Source organism: Equus przewalskii, chromosome 9 (genome assembly GCF_037783145.1).
Source record: "Equus przewalskii isolate Varuska chromosome 9, EquPr2, whole genome shotgun sequence".
NCBI lineage: Eukaryota > Metazoa > Chordata > Mammalia > Perissodactyla > Equidae > Equus > Equus przewalskii.
The window spans coordinates 58,495,573-58,514,109 of record NC_091839.1 but is presented as its reverse complement, the minus strand read 5'-3'; the positions used below and the strand labels follow the sequence as shown (position 1 = coordinate 58,514,109).

General features: G+C 37.1%; 1 protein-coding gene across 49 annotated transcripts in view; it reads right to left on the bottom strand.

Moving 5' to 3' along the window:
• Positions 1-18,537, bottom strand: part of CEP57L1 (centrosomal protein 57 like 1) — a 74,328-nt gene that overhangs the window by 37,105 nt on the left and 18,686 nt on the right. For 6 of the 49 annotated variants that reach the window (XM_070559255.1, XM_070559263.1, XM_070559244.1 and 3 more), the window contains exon 2: positions 3,679-3,767. The exons of 36 other annotated variants lie outside the window; for them this stretch is intronic. The gene's annotated coding sequence lies outside the window, so the exon portion shown is untranslated. Of the gene's footprint in view, positions 1-74; positions 159-3,678; positions 3,768-18,537 lie in introns of all 49 variants that reach the window. 7 more of the 49 variants (XR_011522613.1, XM_070559261.1, XM_070559256.1 and 4 more) reach the window with 2 other exon arrangements.

The window sequence follows — 18,537 nt, the reverse complement described above, 5'->3', positions numbered from 1 at the left end:
CAAAAAATTATAGAATTATAAAATTATAGAATTATGAGACATTTTGAATTACAGAGACATTCAAAATAACTAACCTGAAGGTTAAGGTACAATCAAATTCAGGTAACTTTAGAAGACAGCTAGAGTCTGGTTTTTAAAAAACATTATCTTGTATTTACCTGCAAAAAGTATTAGAGGAGACAAAGGCTATATTTCAAGTTATTTAGTTTCAAGCAGTGGTGACTGTATTCAAAATACTTGGGAAGTACATGGTATAAGTTTGTAGAAGTCATAAAAATACCTGGGAGTTCTAGAATTGATAGGGAAATTTCATATATCCAGTTAAAATTTATATCAACTCCAGTCTTCTCATTTTGTAGATGTAGAAACCAAAGTCTAGAGATGCTAAGTAATTTGCTTAAGGTCACACAGCTCAAGTTTCCTACACTCCAAAAGTGATGCAGCCAGAGAAAAATACTCTCTCTTAAGGACTCTGACTTAAATTTATCTAAACAGAGAGTCATCACGAAAATGCCTCCTGGAGAGAATGGAAGGTAAGAAACACTGAACCAAACAGAATCGTGTATCTTATTAAAGTCTGAGAGGGTCTTAGAGGCCATCTATTCATCTATTCTTCTTTTCAATATAAACTTATTCTCACACTGTCTTTAACAAGTCGTTTAAGCTCTGCTTAATATTTCCAGAGAGACAGAGCTCACTACCTTCATGGTGAATTCAAAGCTGCCTTCTCTGGTTTTTATGGATTAATCAGATTTTGGAGGAAATAAGTACAGTCTCTACACTGACTGATGTAGATGATGTATTGAATATATACCATGATAACTGATATTACATATTGAATTTATCGAGTAAAACCTTGCTGTAGAATTTAGGATCATTTTCAAACTTCAAATTTCATCATTCACTGCATCTGAAATGCCTGTAAAAAAGTGATGAAATTCATCCCATCCCGATTGAGGGTAAAATGGATAAGTCAAATAGAAATGACTCGATCATGTAATCAATGATAGTTCATTTCTGATTAAGTCTCAGTGGACTCGACTGGATCCAGATCGGCACAGCTAAATACTAATTTAGAAGATAAATTTAGTATGCATCTAGTCACCAAGACCAGCCAATTTCTTCCTTCTTGATACCTTAACAGAGTTTGTTCTTTTTAAAAAAATCACTTACCATATATATAATACAATACATATACAGATAGTTTAAGGAATTATAATAAAACAAATATCTGTCGATCCAAACCTAGCTTCAGAAACAGAGTGCTGCCATGTACTATGGAAGTCCTCTGTGTCCCTTTCTCCATTCCTGCTTTGAATTTTGTGTTACTCACTCTAATGTCTATTAAATTTTATTATATTTGTATGTGTCCTTAACAACATATCATTTGGTGTTGATGATTTTTAAACTTTATATAAATAGAATTGTACTTCTTTAATTCCAAGTATCTTAGTTTTTATGCTGGTGCATGAAGCTGTATGGTATTCATTTTCACTGCTGTGTAGTATTCTATCATATAACACAGATTCTAGAATGCATTAATTCCAATCACTCCCCTCCAGACTCATAATGCTATGATTGTCTGGGATTTCTAGTTCTATTTTGATTTTAAACCACACCAATCACACAATATTGTTTTGATTTATAAAGTCAATGTTTGTTTATGTTCACCTACAAGTTTTCTTTGCTCAGTGTAGTAGACATTATGGTGCACTGCCCAGATTCCCTTTCAGGAATGTGGACTTTTCCCATAAGTTCTGGAAGTGCTGCCAGAAAGCAGCCCTTGGCTGTCAGTCCTCTTTGGGGATTGCTTTGCCTAAAGAACATTGCTTCATCCAAGGTCAAGGCTTCCTCCAGGGGCAGCCCACATACAATGAGGAAAAAAGGCCTGCCCCTCTTGCCCCAATTCAAGACAACTCTAAAGGATCACCCCATCTCCAGAACTCCCCGTGGGATCAATGAAACTTTTGTTGGGTCTTCACTGCAGCTTAACTTCTCTCTCAGCCTAATACTGAGGCCTTCCTTTCTCTCCTTTCCATTAGGTATTGATCCCAAGAATACTCTCTAATAAACATGTATACTAATCTCTTGTCTCAGAGTCTGCTTCCTGGGAAACTCAACCTGCACTAATTACCATTCCTTCCTTCTGAGATTATTTTCCTTCTTCCTAAAATATGTACACTGTATTTTAGAGGCTCTTTGGGTAAGTGTCTGTTAGGAGTGAATTTTCTTAGTTTATGTTTGCCTTACGATGTTTCTCTTTCACTCTTTTTCTTGAAAGATAATTTTGCTGGATATATAGTTCTGTGTTGACAATTATTTTCTCTTAGCACTGTGAAAGTATTTGTCTTCTATCTTCCAACGTTGCTGTCCAGAAGTTAGCTTTCAGTCTGTCATTCTTTATAGGCCATCTGCCGTTTACTCTCTGATGCAAAATCATCTGTCTTTGTACTGTTGTAGTTTCACTACACCATGGTTAGATATGGGTCTCTTTTTTATTAACCCTACTTGGGATTTGTCATGCTTCCTAAATCTAGAGACCCATCAATGCTATAAAATTCTAGCAATTTTCTTTATGAATATCGTTTCTCTACTTATCTATTCTCTTCTTATGGAAATTCAGCTGGACATATGTTGGATATCTAAGCTCCATATCTCTTAATCTGCCTGTCATATTCTTTATCTCTTTATTTTATGTGCTGTGCTACACTATGGGTAATTTCTTAAGCTTTATCTTTCAGTTCACTAACTCTTTTTTCAGTTGTGTCTAAACAGCTTTTTGACCCATCCACTAATTTTAACTTTACATTTTTCAGTTTTGTAATTTCTTTTTTCAAACCTCCCTGATCAATATATTATTTTTTTGGAGGAAGATTAGCCCTGAGCTAACATCTGCTGCCAATCCTCCTCTTTTTGCTGAGGAAGACTGGCCCTGAGCTAACATCCGTGCCCATCTTCCTCTACTTTATATGTGGGACATCTGCCACAGCATGGCTTGCCAAGCACTGTCATGTCCGCACCCAGGATCCGAACTGGTGAACCCCGGGATGCTGAAGTGGAACATGCGAACTTAACCACTGCACCACCAGGCCAGCCCCTCCCTGATCAATTTTAATAGTCTCTTTTTCCTTGTACTCCTTTTTTTATTTATTTGAACATTTTAAACACACATTTAAAAACTCTACATGATAATTTTAGAAATCATAGTCTTTGTGGCTTCTGCTGACTCTTACTAATAACGGCTGATTTGGGGCTGTCCCTGTGGTGTGGTGGTTAAGTTTGCGTGGCCTGCTTCAGCAGTCTAGATTTGTGGGTTTGGATCCTGGGCACAGACCTACACACCACTAGTCAAGCCATACTGTGGCAGCATCTCACATACAAAAAATAGACGAAGACTGGCACAGATGTTAGCTCAGGGTCAATCTTCCTCAGGCAAAATAATAATAATAATGGCTGATTTATTCACATGTTTAGTGAGTTCTGATTTTAAGCTTACATTCCTTAGAAGTTTAACTGTGGGAATTCTTCAAAGCCAGTATTTAAAGCACTTTTCTTCAGAGAGGATTTCTATTTGTTTCTGCTAGGTCCTTAGGGAACCCAAAACCCAAGCCATCATTAAACTAAACTTTTATATTTAGATTTTTTTTGGTAGCATGAATTGCCCAACTCCAAACTCACATGAGTATAGGATTGTGATAAGGATTTCTCAGGAGAGATTCTTTTTGTCCACTCCATTCAAAGCCAAGGATGAAAAAGGCAATGTCATTCTGAAAAGCAAGTTATTTTCTGGTCATTCACTGAAGGTTTCATCCTTTAAGGATCCCTGCTTTATGTTGCAGTGTCCAAACTTATCACTCACCATGCCCAGGCTCAGACTTTGTCTCCTGCCCCATGCAAGCAAGAATGCCCCCTTAAAGCCCAGGCTCTGGGTCATGAGGGATTAGATGGTACAAAGGATTAAAAGGTGCCCTCAGGGATAAAAGGGGTTCTAGGGCTTATCTATCCCTGTGTAACTGAGCTTTCGCAGTATGTACAGCCTCATATTTCCTCCTTACTTTCCTGCCAACTCTGCCATGCTTTAAAAAAGATGTTTTAGGCATTTTACACAGCATTTTTTTTTTAATTTTTTTTTTTTTTTACACAGCATTTTTGTATTCCTTACCAGAAGAGGTTTCTCTGAACATCTAAGTAATCTGCCATATTGCTTCAAACTGCAATAGTTTTGGACATACTTTGGAGATGGTAACTGCTCTAGACAAACTAGTTTTAGTTATACACAGAATGAGATTATGCTTCAAAAAGGAAAAAAGCATTTATATCTTTCCATTCAGCTAAAGTTCTCAAAGCTACTCCATACTGTAAAGTTTGTTCTTTTTCAATAGCTGAAAGTGAACATTATCTGGTTAGTCATTAACTAAATACAAAGTTCACTAGCAGGATTAAGATAATAGAGTACCTGATAAACAATCTGCAGACTGAGGGTGAGAAAAAGTATCAGAACCTAATTCACATCCTAAAACACACTCTCTATTTGACTTTTAAAATAAGCAATGACTGTATAGGAATACCATAACTATTAAATTCCAGAAATTCAGAAGCAGTTTAATCATTATGCTTCAGTGACTATCAAGTATAATGTATTAAAAGTAGCAGCAAATCTTATATTTAATATACTGATCATTTGACATTCAAATTGATCTATTTTAACACAATTTGCAATCAACTTTAAAAAGAGCCCTTGCTGGATTTGAAAAATCATCATTTTTCAGCCGTATCATAGTAGACTGATTTAGGTAAGAAGCATCAACACTAAATTCAGGGGTAGAAACTTTGATAAGGAGTGGGATATTTACATGGTCTTAAAGTGTCACAGATTGCTTTTAAAATGCAAGGAAAAAAGTAACTATATAGTAGAGAAACAGAATAACACTTTGATAGGATGGTTAAAACTAACACCTCCCATGAGAGGTAAGGTGGACATCATGTAGTTCTAGATGTGAGACCCTGAGAAAGACACGTCACTTATGCAGTATTCTGGCCAGGAATGCATAACCTGAATCTCAACATGAGGAAACATCACAAAAGCCCCAAATGAAAAACATTCTATTTTTTATAGAGGGGGGTAACATTTTCTTAAAAAATGTCAGTGTCATAAAAGACGATGATACTTCTGGGTATACATATCCAAAAGAATTGCAAGAAGGGTCATGAAAAGATATTTGTACACTCATGTTCAAAATGGCATTATTCACAATAGCCAAAAGGCAGAAGCAAACCAAATGTCCATCAATGGATGAAAAGATAAACACAACATATACGCATACAATGGAATATTATTTGGTCTTAAAAAAAGGAAGGAAATTCTGACACACGCTACAAGATGGATGAACGTTAAGGACATAATGCTAAGTGAAATAAGCCAGTCACAAAAAGACAAATACTGGGATCTACTTATATGAGGTATCTAGAGTAGTCAAACTCATACAAACAGAAAGTAGAATGGTGGTTGATGGGAGGGATAAATAGGGAGTTATAAAGTTTCTCCTGCCAGACGAAAAAGTTCTAGAGATTCATTGCACAACAATGTATGGTAGGGAAGACAAGTTAAAAATAAGATATGATTCAATGGGATCAGTTCCATAACAAAAGCATACACAGAGTATCATGGGAGCACGAAAGAGAGATTATCTAACTCTCTCAGATTGATGGAGAGATAAGTAAAGCCAGAAATAATTTGGAATTACAAATAGTTTTGAAAGAGGAGTTTAGGTAAATACGGCAGACTGAACATACACACTGACTTTTGCTCCCTCTTAGAAACCCACTAAAATCATATAAAACACTTTTTAAACTATAAACTTTCAATGATGAAGAGATCAGAAGAGGTGACAACAATAAAACTTTGGAAAATGGAAAGCAGACGTACAAGTAGTAACAGACTTAGCTAATGCAAAAAGGCAGGCTCCTAACCCAAGTAAGAAAAGTGACTTTTAAGTAAACCCTGTAAAACCTCCAAATGGCTGAGGAATTAGCGGCACCTCTGTAAGTAGTAGTTAAGATATGGCCAAAAACTAGAGAAGAGGATGACAGTTTAATTTAGAAGTAAATTACACGTCCAAATCCCCTTTGCCTCTCCACACAGCCAGAAGACTGCTCTACCCCCTTTCTGGGAAGAGGACTAGAAGTTTATTTTGTTTTTTTCTATCAAGAGGGAATTCTAGAGTATCTCTGCATTGGGGGACACTCAGCACAGGTGAGGGTGGGACAACAAACTGAAAGCAGGAAGATTCAGTTCCCAGAATATTGGTGGTTTGTATATCCAACTGGAGATGGGAAGATCCTTATCAAGGTAACATGACTAGCCCAAGTTAACAAAGATACACAAGACGATAAAATAAATAGACTGGATGGATTCAGAGTTTCCAATCAGTTTTTTAGTGCCCTACTCTTAAATGTAAGTTGCTTAACCAAAGCTTACCAGACATTGAAGAAAGATATGAAAGACAGAAACCCAAACAAGCAAACAATAAGAGGCTTCACAGGAACACAAAATTTGGAAATACATAATTAGTGAAGATAGAATGTATAATCATTGACAGACGTGATAGACACTAGTGAATTTGGCTGCAGCACGATGAATAAATGTTGGCAGTAAGAGATGGCTAAAAAGGCATGTGAGGTCCAAACTACAAAGGACTTTGTATATCACACTAAGGAGTTTGTATTTTATAGGATTAGGCAATGGGGAGTTAATGAAGAATATAAAGGGGAGTAACATGATCAGGTTTGCATTCTGACAAGTTTATTCAGATGGCTCTAAGGTAGATAGACTGGAGGGGGAAGAAATTACAGGTGGGGGACAAATTAAGAGGTTACTGAAGTAATTACGGCAATGACAAATATAGGCCTGAATTAAGACCGGAGTAGACGAGATGAACATGAAAGATACTTAGAAGATACATCAAAAGGACTTAGGAACCAACTTGATATGTGAAATGGGGGAGAGGAAAGAATCGAAAATCTTCCCCAAACTTTCACTTGGGCAACTAGAGAGATGGTGATGGCATTAATGGAAATAAGGAATAACATAAAAGTAGATACAAGTCTAATGGAAAACAGCAAATTGTTTTAGATATGTCAAATTCAAGGTGCTTACAGGCACAGAGCTATCCAGCAAATGGACTGAAATACAGGTCTGGCACTTAGGTGAGCAGTCCAGGCTGGATCTAGAGATATAGATTTGGTTATCAATCAGATCACCCAAGGAGAGTGTAAAGATTAGCAATTTTCAGGGTGTGGGTGCATGGAAAGGCGGGGCTGAGATTCAATGCCTTTGTCCATTAGAGAACTACTGTTATCTGTCCATCGTGGTGCCCCTCAGACATGCTGAGGAAAATTTTAAAAGGTTAAGAGTTACAGATTCAGTAGAGAAAAGGGTTGGGCTCAGAATGCTAAAGACTGCTAGCATTGAGGAGGCAAATGAAGAAATAAAAATCCTCGAAAGGAGGGGCCAGCTTGGTGGTGTAGTGGTTAAGTTCATGTGCTCTGCTTTGGTGGCCCAGGGTTTGCAGGTTTGGATCCTGGGTGCAGACTAGTATCGCTGGTCAAGCCACACTGTGGCAGCATCCCACATAAAATAGAGGAAGACTGGCACTGGTGTTAGCTCAGCGACAATCCTCCTCAAGCAAAAAAAGGAAGATTGGCAACTGACAGGGCCAATCTTCATCACACACACACACACAAACCCTCAAAAGGAGATCAGAGACGAGCGATTGGAGAAGCAGGGGGAAAAAGCAAGAGAAGGTAGTAACAAATGAGTCAAAGTGAGAACAAGAAGTAATTATTTAGTATCTATGTCTAATATGCTATGCTCTGTAGAAATAAGAAACAGGGTGTAGCTTCTGCTGTCAAGTAGTTTGCAATCTCACCCTTGAAAAAAAGACAAACACAAGACAATGAGAGGGGAAAAAAAGAACACAGGGTGAATCAGCAGCATATGCAGTAAAATTGGTTTGCTTATTTCATAATTATTAAATTTTTATTGCATTCTTCAAACTCATTATCTTAAATGAGTTTGAATAGAAGCAATATGATTACATGAGTACAATCTAGTTTTTTAAAGAGTACCTATTAATGCCAATCTTCTACAAATATTTTATAAATTATAATATAGCGTCTAATCATTACATGCACAGTTAAGTCAACTCAATTCCATGCTAAAAGAGCTACCTAATTTCTAAGCAAATTTATCAGTTGCTGAATTTAAAATAACTAGACTTACGAACACTTTATCTAATAATTAGAAAATTAGTTTTTAGGGTGAGCACAATGTGGTCTATATAGAAGTTGAAATATAATGAGGTACACCTGAAATTTATATTTTATAAACCACCGTTACTTCACTGAAAATAAAAAACAGATAAACATTAGATTTTTCCTTACTGAACTTGAATCCAGTAAGTTTAGAACTTAACAATGTCTGAGATTACTTAAATGATTAGACTTCCTATCATCTTTACCTGTAATTTATCTTGAACATTCAGTTCATGAGAAAATACTCCTGATTTAATACAAAGTGAATAAAGACAGACATTAAAGTACATAATTACAGCCCAATTTTTAAAAAGGACAAAGATAGGGGCTGGCCCAGTGGCGAAGTGGTTAAGTTTGCATGCTCCATTTCGGCGGCCCAGGGTTCACAGGTTTGGATCCCAGGTGCAGACCTATGCACCATTCATCACACCATGCTGTGGTGGCATCCCACACAAAATAGAGGAAGATTGGCACAGACGTTAGCTCAGCGACAATCCTCCTCAAGCAAAAAAAGGAAGATTGGCAACTGATGTTAGCTCAGGGCCAATCTTCCTCACCAAAAATTTTTTTAAAAAAAGGACAAAGATAAACATAGATAAAAGATGAAGTAAATGTATTAAAATGCTAATAGATGGACAACAGGAGATTTTCATTTTCTTCTACCTTCTTTTACATCCTCTACAATAAACAAATTAGTTTTATAACAACAGACAAAAATTTACTAAAATAGTTTTCTCTTAATTAGATTTCTGCAGAGGTACAAAACAGCTGAAGACACAGAGTATCAGTTATTTTTATAGATATCTGTTGGGGCACTTACATCTTTTCATTTTTTAAGGGTCTTATGCTTCCTCTATCAATATAAACTCAGAGAGGGCAATTATGTCTATTTCTTCTCTAAGTTCCTAGAGTCCAAACTGCTATGCTCTGCAAAGGGGCACTGTATCCTCAGCGCCTAACCCCCAAAAATATTTGTAAAATGAATCCCCTGAAACCAGTTTGTTAGGTCAACAACTTTTCCCTCCCTCTTTATGCTAATGTTTGTCATGGTTAAACCCAACAGTTCTATAAATACTGTCCTAAGTTTTAAAAATATCACATATTGTACGTTGGTATGTACTTTTGCATACAGTGTTTTAATTTAATATCATTTTATTTCAGTAAGTAAATCATAATTCTTAGGATTTTAAAATATGACTTGTACCATATCTTCGGAAAGTTCTAACTTTATTTTTTTTTCTTTTTAAAGATTTTATTTTTTTCCTTTTTCTCCCCAAAGCCCCCCCAGTACATAGTTGTATATTTTTTGTTGTGGGTCCTTCTAGTTGTGGCATGTGGGATGCTGCGTCAGCGTGGTTTGATGAGCAGTGCCATGTCCACACCCAGGATTCGAACCAACGAAACACTGGGCCATCTGCAGCGGAGCATGTGAACTTAACCACTCGGCCACGGGGCCAGCCCCTCTAACTTTCTTTTAAATAAGTGATTTTGAAAGGGTTTCAACATTCTTATAACATTTATTAAATTTATCTGTTGAACTTAACTCTGGTTCTAACCATTTCTCTTAAGAATGGTTGATGGCAAAGTTATTAAATGTAGAAAGAATTTAGAAATTGAGTCAACAAATAATAAACATTAAAGTTATCAGTACTCGGATTAGTTGTTACAAATCCACATCCTTGGCCTTCACATTTTTTTCCCCCAACAGGTTGGGCACAGTCAATACTCAGAATTAATTACGGGATATACTGATTAGTCAGGCAGCCCAAGGGAGAATGAGCTGTTAGATGATAAATAACTAAAGCTTACCTATTTAATTGCCAGGATTTATTTCAACTAATCTTAAAAGAAATATTTCTAAAATGTTTAATCTACTTTCCTTCCTTTTAGTCAGAGTATTCTCAACACAATTTCACTTTTGGTATGACTTAAGGATATCATCATAGTATTTTAATTATGTACAACGATACTTAGAGAACCACAGTGATGACTGTTGGATTGTTTGTCCCTTCACTGGAAAGTTCTAGACTGTTACAGATTTTGTTCTCTGTCTTTTCATCTCTTGCTATCTCTTTCCTTCCAGTCTGCTTATGAGCTGTCGGTTTACATGTCTCTAGCAGAACATCCTTCCCCTTTCTAACTGGTTTCCCAATCTATAGAAATAAGAAACAAAACAATCAAGTTGCATTCATAAGCCATTCAGAGATTAAAAATACAGTCCCTGGCAGTCCTTAAAGCACTCATAGCTTAATTATATGACAAAGGGTGCTATGGGAACCCAGAGGAGGAATATCTAACTGAGTCTAGGGATTTCAGAGATGGCTTCCTGGAGGAGCTAGTTCTGAAACTGGGGTATAAAGTACAAATGAGTATGATTTGATAGGCAAAAGAATGTAGAGCATGGGTGGAGGAGAAGATCAAGTGTACAGGCAAAAGAAATAGCATGGAAATAATAAAAATACCTCAAATTTATTGAACAAATTATGCGAATTAATTTACTAAAATCCACATAACAATTCTATGAGGTACATTATTCCTACTTTAAAGATGAGGAAACTGTGGCACAAAAACAACCTGGTTTGCCCACAGTCACACAACTAGTTAAATGGCAAAGTCAGGATTTGGACTCAGGCAGTCTGGCTCTAAACCTCACACTTTAACCACCATGCTATATTGTTGACTTACGCAAAGTTATGAAAGCAAGAGAGGATCCAGTGTTTTGGGCGAGCTACTACAAGTAATGTTTAAAGCTGGAAGACTGCAAATGTGCCTTAGTGTCATAGAAGAGAAGGCAGAAACCAGATCTGAGGAGCCGCGTACGCCAGGCACAGGTGTTTGGATTTTTTCCCGTAGGCACTAAGCGCCATCCAGCAGAGGAGTCGCAGGATCACATCGCCTTTGATAAAGACTCAGTGAGATTAGAATGGAGAAAAACAACCAGAGGCTAGAAGTCCAGATAGGAGGCTATTCCAGAACTCTCTGTGAGAGGTGAGAAAGACCTGAACCAAAGCAACAGAAGCGGGAATAGAAAGGAGAGGAAAAATTAGAGATAATTAGGATGTCGAATTCATAAAACTTATGACCTTGATGAGGAACATTAATGATAGGAAGAAAGGAAATAAAGCTGTAGTCAAGGCAGAAAACAGATTTTGAGGGGTGTGGAGGTAGTATAAAAGGTTCATTTTACACGTGTTTGAGGTGCTTGTGGGACAGTAACAACATAAAAACAGCTAACACTTACAATGAGCTTATTATGTGCCAGGCACTGGTCAAAGAACTCTACGTGTATTGATCCAGCAAATCGTCAAGGTAACCCTATGAAGTATTTATATTAATTTCATTTTACATGAGGCAACTGAGAAGTCAAGGAACTTTGCCCAAGGTCACACAGCTATTAAGTGGCTGAGCTGGGGCTTGAGCCCAGGTAGCTTGGATCAGAGGGTATTCCGCCTTTAACAGAGACATGGCAGTTATATAGATGAGTTTGGCATCGAAGAATGGTTTAGACTAAAGATAAGGATTTGGAAGTCATCAGTATATATAGATTCCTAGGCATCACTCAGGTCCACGGAAACAGAATCTCTGGGGATAAGGCCCAGAAATATATAGTTTTCACTCCCCAATTTATTCTTATGCAAATTGAAGTTTGAAGATCACTGATGAGGAACAAACAAAGAAATGTGTAACAATGATATTGAGTTTATTAGAAGTGTGTCTAAAATGGGAATAAACACGTTCTGAAGAAAGATGGCAAGGGTCTAAGCAAGTGTCTGATGGGTCTTTTATCAAATCTAAGGTACCATCTATTATAAAGTGCATTATTCTTTTATATACCACAAGAGAAAAAAAAAATAGGAGACCTCTCATGCAAAGCTGGAACAACAGAAGGCCTGCAAAAGCAGTGCAGCATAAATAGAAAATAAACCCACTACACAGAGAGACAGCAAGGAAACCTGAAAGTCTCTACCTTTTAAGCACTGGGCACCGGGTAGAGGGAATTTTATCCAAGAGACAGTTCTTACACAGCTTTGTAGTCTGAATTCATACTAACCTACCAGTGTGTGTGTGTACGGGGGATCAACCCTCAAACAGAGAATTTAACTTAAAATTGCCTCAGGTTTAGAGCAAATGACTGGTAGAGGCAAATGTAAATCCTCTCTAAAATAATCTGACTTCAATCCAGGTCACTAACGATAACAAGACAAATCCCTATTGTAGAAATGTTTTAAATGTGAAAAAATATGTCTTCAAATCATTGAAATACACTAAATGGAATGTGTACGAAGCTATCCTGAATGCTTAGAAACTTCGGAGTGGAAGGGTTATTTTTGGTTCTCAAACGTACTCCATACATAATGTTAAATAGGTGTTCATTTGTTTTTAAAAGTAAGAACTACAAAAACAGGTAACTAAAAATCATAAAAATTCTTTTCTTCCCTTCACATTTAACCATTTTTTATAATTCCTCTAAATATAAAACGTCTCATGCATAAAAAAGCACAAAACAAAGGAAACAACGAACCAGTGAGAACAGAGAACTCGTACCCCAGAGTCCACGTAAACGCTTCAAGATTCTTTGAGACGTAGATTGCAAAGTTCACCACAGGCCCTGGTAACACTCCAGACACAACAGGAGGAAGAGCAAACTCTGCTCCTGCCAAGAATGATGATTTACAGTCCCAGTCCAATACTCAGTATTCCTCCGTTCACTCACAGACCACAGACACACTAATTTAGTATTTTCATTATATCCAGATTACCCTGGCCCTTTTTAAGAAAAATTAACCCCTTCTCAACAATACCATTTTGAAAAAATTCCTTTAGCACTTTTATAATCTTCAGCAAAGCAGTGTATTTCTAGTTCAGACATGCATTTTCAATCTTTCCAAAGGTAATATAAACTGTACAAATTACGCACCATAGTTGCTCTAGGATCTTATAAAACCACAACTTCATTGTATAGCAAGCACATCATTCAAACAGATCGTTAGAGGACTAAAACGGATTTAGAGTGAAAATAAGCACCAATTGGTCACTGCGAGGAGTTCCCTAATTCAAACATGTGAGTTACAAATAAACTAGGTACACAAGCACACTGCTAGCTTCTCCCTGCTTTAGTGGGTGAAAGTCCTCAAGGTCCCTTTCACGGCACAGTCTGTCTAGAGCAATCGATGTGAGAATTCTGATCTGATTCTCATTCTTGCCACTCCCTGCCCCCACCTCGTTCACTCAGGAAGACTGTTTCCTATCCCAGGAGCAAACGTATACAAGGATATACATGTGTGAGTATAGGGATTTTCTAAGACTGCAGAAAGTGAAGTTTCCTAGATCCCTATCTATAATTTAACATCCACTTTCCCATAGAAACAAGAGATTAATGGTTTTAGAGTGCCACTACTGTTCGATGTTATAAAAATTTTGTGTCTGTGTGGATCTGTAGAAAATCCACTCTGAATGTCAATGTCAACCTACTCAGTAACCTTTGAGATGGAATTTGTTAGTACAGTTTGTATACTATATAATATTTAACTTAAAACATTTTTAAAGTGATTCATAATCCCATTATACAGAAACCACTATTAACAGGTTTTTTAAAAAAGTAATATATCCACAGGTACAAAACTTAAACAGCTTAGAAAAGCACAAAATACAAAGTAAAAATTTTTCTGCTCCTAGACTGATGATTCTTAACCACATCTATTGCTTTCCCCTCTCTGAGGATAACCACCAACAGTTTCTTGAGAACAGAAAGAAAAACAATTATTCATATACCTAAGCACTTTTCTTTTGGCAACTTTCCTGTCATACACATCAATCAGCAGGAAGGATCCATCAGCTTCTAGAAGCATGACAATCTCCTTACCATTACATCCCTTTGATTTACATCCCATTACATCCCTCCCGGATTTAGTAATGACGGACTAATTCTTTTCTCAGGCATTTCCCCCTCCATTTCTATGAACTTGAGGGCAGGACTGAATCTGTGTGGTTCCACTAAGGAATATGACCTAATGGAAAGGGCTCCTGACTGAGTCAGAAGACCTGGGTTCTTTCCTGTTTCTGACACTTATATAACGTGTAATCTTAGTTAAGTCACTTCCTTTCTCTTAGCTTTGAAAAATATAAAGCATTATGTAAATACACAGTAGTAGAAGTAGCAGTGATAATAAACTTTTTATCATTCTTTTCTGGGAGTTTCAGCTTCCTTAAAACTTACCCTTTACAAATATTAATCTCTGACATAAATTCTTCCCTTTCCTCTCTCTAATAACTCAACTTCCTGTATTTCTATTTTCCTAATTCTTCTGACTTGTCAGGTTTCCATTCTCCCTAATAAGCAATGGAATTCCTCTTCATATTAAAAAATATATATTCTTGACACTAAACTATTCTTGAAGTTCTTACACCCTTACATTTCTATTAATGTTACCCTGAGACTTTTATTCATATAATGCATTTTCATGTTTCCATTCTCCCTAATGAGCAAATGTACCTGCAACCTATATTATTTGATAAGGCAGAAGAGCATAGTGGTTAAGGGGCGGGTTCTGCAGCAAGATTCCTTGAGGATGAATCATGTGTGATCTGAGGCAAATTTCTTAAACTTTCCTTGGTTTTTTTCCCCCCATCTATGAAATGGGAATAATAAGATTGTCTACCTATTTCAGAGATTATATGTAACGAATCAACATAAACTTCTTAGAAGAGAGCTTGGCTCACAGTAAGCACTAAGTAAAGGTTATTATTGCTATCCAAAAATCTCTATATTTTGGATATCACATCCAAAATTTTGTCAGGATAATCACTGATGTCCATAATGGTACTGAAAAACCACAAAATCCAAAAATCTCTCTTAAACTATTGAAACCTGATTTACATCCAGTATTGTTTTAAGATGTCATACTATATCCTAAAGTCTCCAAATAGGTAATCCATAAACGGTATCTGAGACGACTTTTCACAAAGTGGAACACTCCATTCCCCACAACATTTAACCTACTTATAGTAACTTTACACTGCTGCTATACAAACCCAATTTTTATACCTGATATCTTCTCTACGCCCAGCCCTTCTCAAGCGACAATATTACTTTGGGTGTTGCCCTGACTTATTTATTCATTTATTTCCGCTCAAGATGGTAACTTTTTTTTATCAAGTACTGACTACCATCTCTGAATTTGAGAGTTCATATCCACTTAAATGTTCTAAAGGCAGTCAAATTTATATCCAAAACTTAATGTCATCTTCCCTCTAAAAGCTACTTTTCTTCCTGCATTTTTAATCTCACTTAATACTATCATCTCCCTACTCCCCAACTCTCAAGTCCTGAGGATTTCAAGACCTAAAACACTTCTTGAATCACCTATACTGTCCCATCCTTACCACCACTGACTAGGTGCCCCAGCCTACGCCCTCATCAGTTTTTGCCTGGACTATTACAATGGTCTTCTAAAGTGACTTCCCTGATACTAATCTTGTCCCATTAAAACTGTCCTCTACTCTGCCTCTAGAGTGATCTACCTAAAATTACAATCCAGCCATGTCATTTCAATGCTTAAAACTCTTCAGTGACTCCTTACTGTCTTCAGAATAAAGATCAAGCAGGGCATATAGGGCCCTCCATGACCTGTTCTCTATCTGCCTAGTTCTTTTCTCCTGCCTCTACTGAGTGGACACACATTACTAGTGTTCCTATTGTTCTCTCTTCCTAGAATATTCTTACCCTTTATGCAAGACAGTTTATCAGTTAATCTTTCCATTAAGCTTTTCCTTTCCTGGTTCCCTGAGGCTGGGCTAACTATCTTTTGTGCATACCTATATGTTTAATATATTACAGTGAAATAATCCTTTCATGTCTTCCACACTAAACTGAAAGCCTTGAGGACAGGGATCAAGTCTCATTCATCTTTGTAATCTTAGCACCTAATTCAATACTTTAAAAATGCTTGCTAAACTGAAACAAATTAAAAGCCATGCAGAACTCTAAGTCCTGCTGACAAGTTATCCCAATAAAAGGTAAAAGGATGGGGGCCGGCCCGGTGGCGCAGCGGTTAAGTGTGCACATTCTGCTTCGGCAGCCCAGGGTCCACCTGTTCAGATCCCGGGTGTGGACATGGCACCACTTGGCAAGCCATGCTGTGGTAGGTGTCCCACATATAAAGTAGAAGAAGATGGGCACGGATGTTAGCTTAGGGCCAATCTTCCTCAGCAAAAATTAGGAGGATTGGCAGCAGTTAGCTCAGGGCTAATCTTCCTCAAAAAAAAAAAAAGGTAAAAGGAAGATGTCTATGCAAGTCAGACAAAAGAGCGCTCTAGTCACTAACAGTAGTGTCTGAGTTATTCTGTCAAAAAGCAACACAAACACCTAGGTTTGTCATAACATTGCTCTTCTTTGCATCCTGAGCTCCATATTCATAATTCCAATTCTTATTCTTATCAGCAAGCTGCAGTATCTTAACCACGCTGACTTTGACCCATATGTCTAAAGTGAACAACTGTTCTAAAAGGCTGAAGTAATCTATTGATGGACAAAGTTGTTGACAGGCTGATCTGTAAAGAGATACCATTAAGCCCTTATTTTTTTTTCAAACTAGACTTGTTGGCACAGCTGTTAAGGTCTTAACATGAGAAATAGCTTATGTTGTTGAATAGCACAGAGGGCAAAAGGACAAAACCTGATTTTCCTGCCTAGCTGAGGTGGAAGCTTAATTAAGACGATCAAAATACATTTTGCTTAAAATGCACCAATGAAAATTTATATCACCCTCCTCTTTAAATGTTCCAGTTCCTCATTAGTTTCAATGTGCATCCTTTACTTCTAGCTGACTGTGCCAAATGCTGAAAGTGCTGAGGGCCTTCCAATGTACCCCTAGCAGCCAAAATACAAGAGGCATAGAGGAGACTCTATGATGGCTAAACATAAGAGATCTTTATTTCTCCTGAGAACTTCTCTTGCATCCAAATAGAGGATACCTGTGAGTGTGTCTGCATAATTTGCTTTATTTAATATTGAGCTGTCTTTTCAATAAAGCTAATGTTAGGAACCTGCATAATTTTCAGTTTTCATTCCATTTAAATTTCAGTAATATTTGCTTAGTGCCTAACATGTGCCAGACTTTTTGCTAAGAGATGGAGGAGGAAAGAGGAAGAAGTCACAGTCTTGGGGGAAATAAACGCAATGCCTAACCAATTTGGGGCTTTGATCTTGCACTAAACTAGTACAGATTTGGTGTCCTACAAAAAGTGAGGTTGACCCTCCAATGCTGCTTTCATCATGGTGGTTGACTAAGTTTGCTAGTCCAGCCCAGATGAGCCCCAGTTAAGACAGCGCCAGCGTCCTTTAATATGACCAACTTTCATCCTTCACTTAAAAATTGCCTGTCAGCTGCAAATTACAGTTTATGAAAAGACAAAGAGGGGTTGTAGCAAGGAAAAAGCAAAGTACAGCCAAAGGCATTTACAATAAGTTCCATCATTAATAATATTATTCTTATGTACATGAATACTGCCTACAACTTCTTATACTTACATTATATATAAATCCATAATATTTTACTGTGCTAGCTAAGAGACTAGACTGAGAGTATTTGGAAAGAGGTCAGACAAAAAACAAAAGCAAAAACAATATATATAGTTTTTTTTCTCTGATTACAAGAGAAATACATGCTCATTCTACAAAATTTGGAAATTGAAGAAGAAAATAAAAATCACTGTAAATTCTACTAGTTTGAGATTGTTAAAATATTATTAATATTTTGGTATCTATTGTGTAAATTGCCTTTCTACTTAATAGTACATGATAAACATTTTCTTGTATCATTAAATATTCTTTTAAAGTACAGTGTTTTTTTGTTTTTTGGGGAGTTTTTTGAGGAAGATTAGCTCTGAGCTAACATCTGTTGCCAATCCTCCGCTTTTTGCTGAGGAAGATTGGCCCTGAGCCAACATCCGTGCCCATCTTCTTCTACTTTATACGTGGGACGCCTACCACAGCATGGCTTGCCAAGCGGTGCCACATCCGCACCCGGGATCCGAACTGGTGAACCCCGGGCCGCCGAAGCAGAATGTGCACACTTAACCACTGCGCCACCGGGCTGGCCCCTAAAGTACAGTTTTTTCAATGGCAGGAGATAAATATTTATGTAAGTTACCAATTTTTTCATTAGAATATAGTCTAGAAATGGTATCATTAGGTTAAAGACAGTTTTAATGCTTCTGATACAC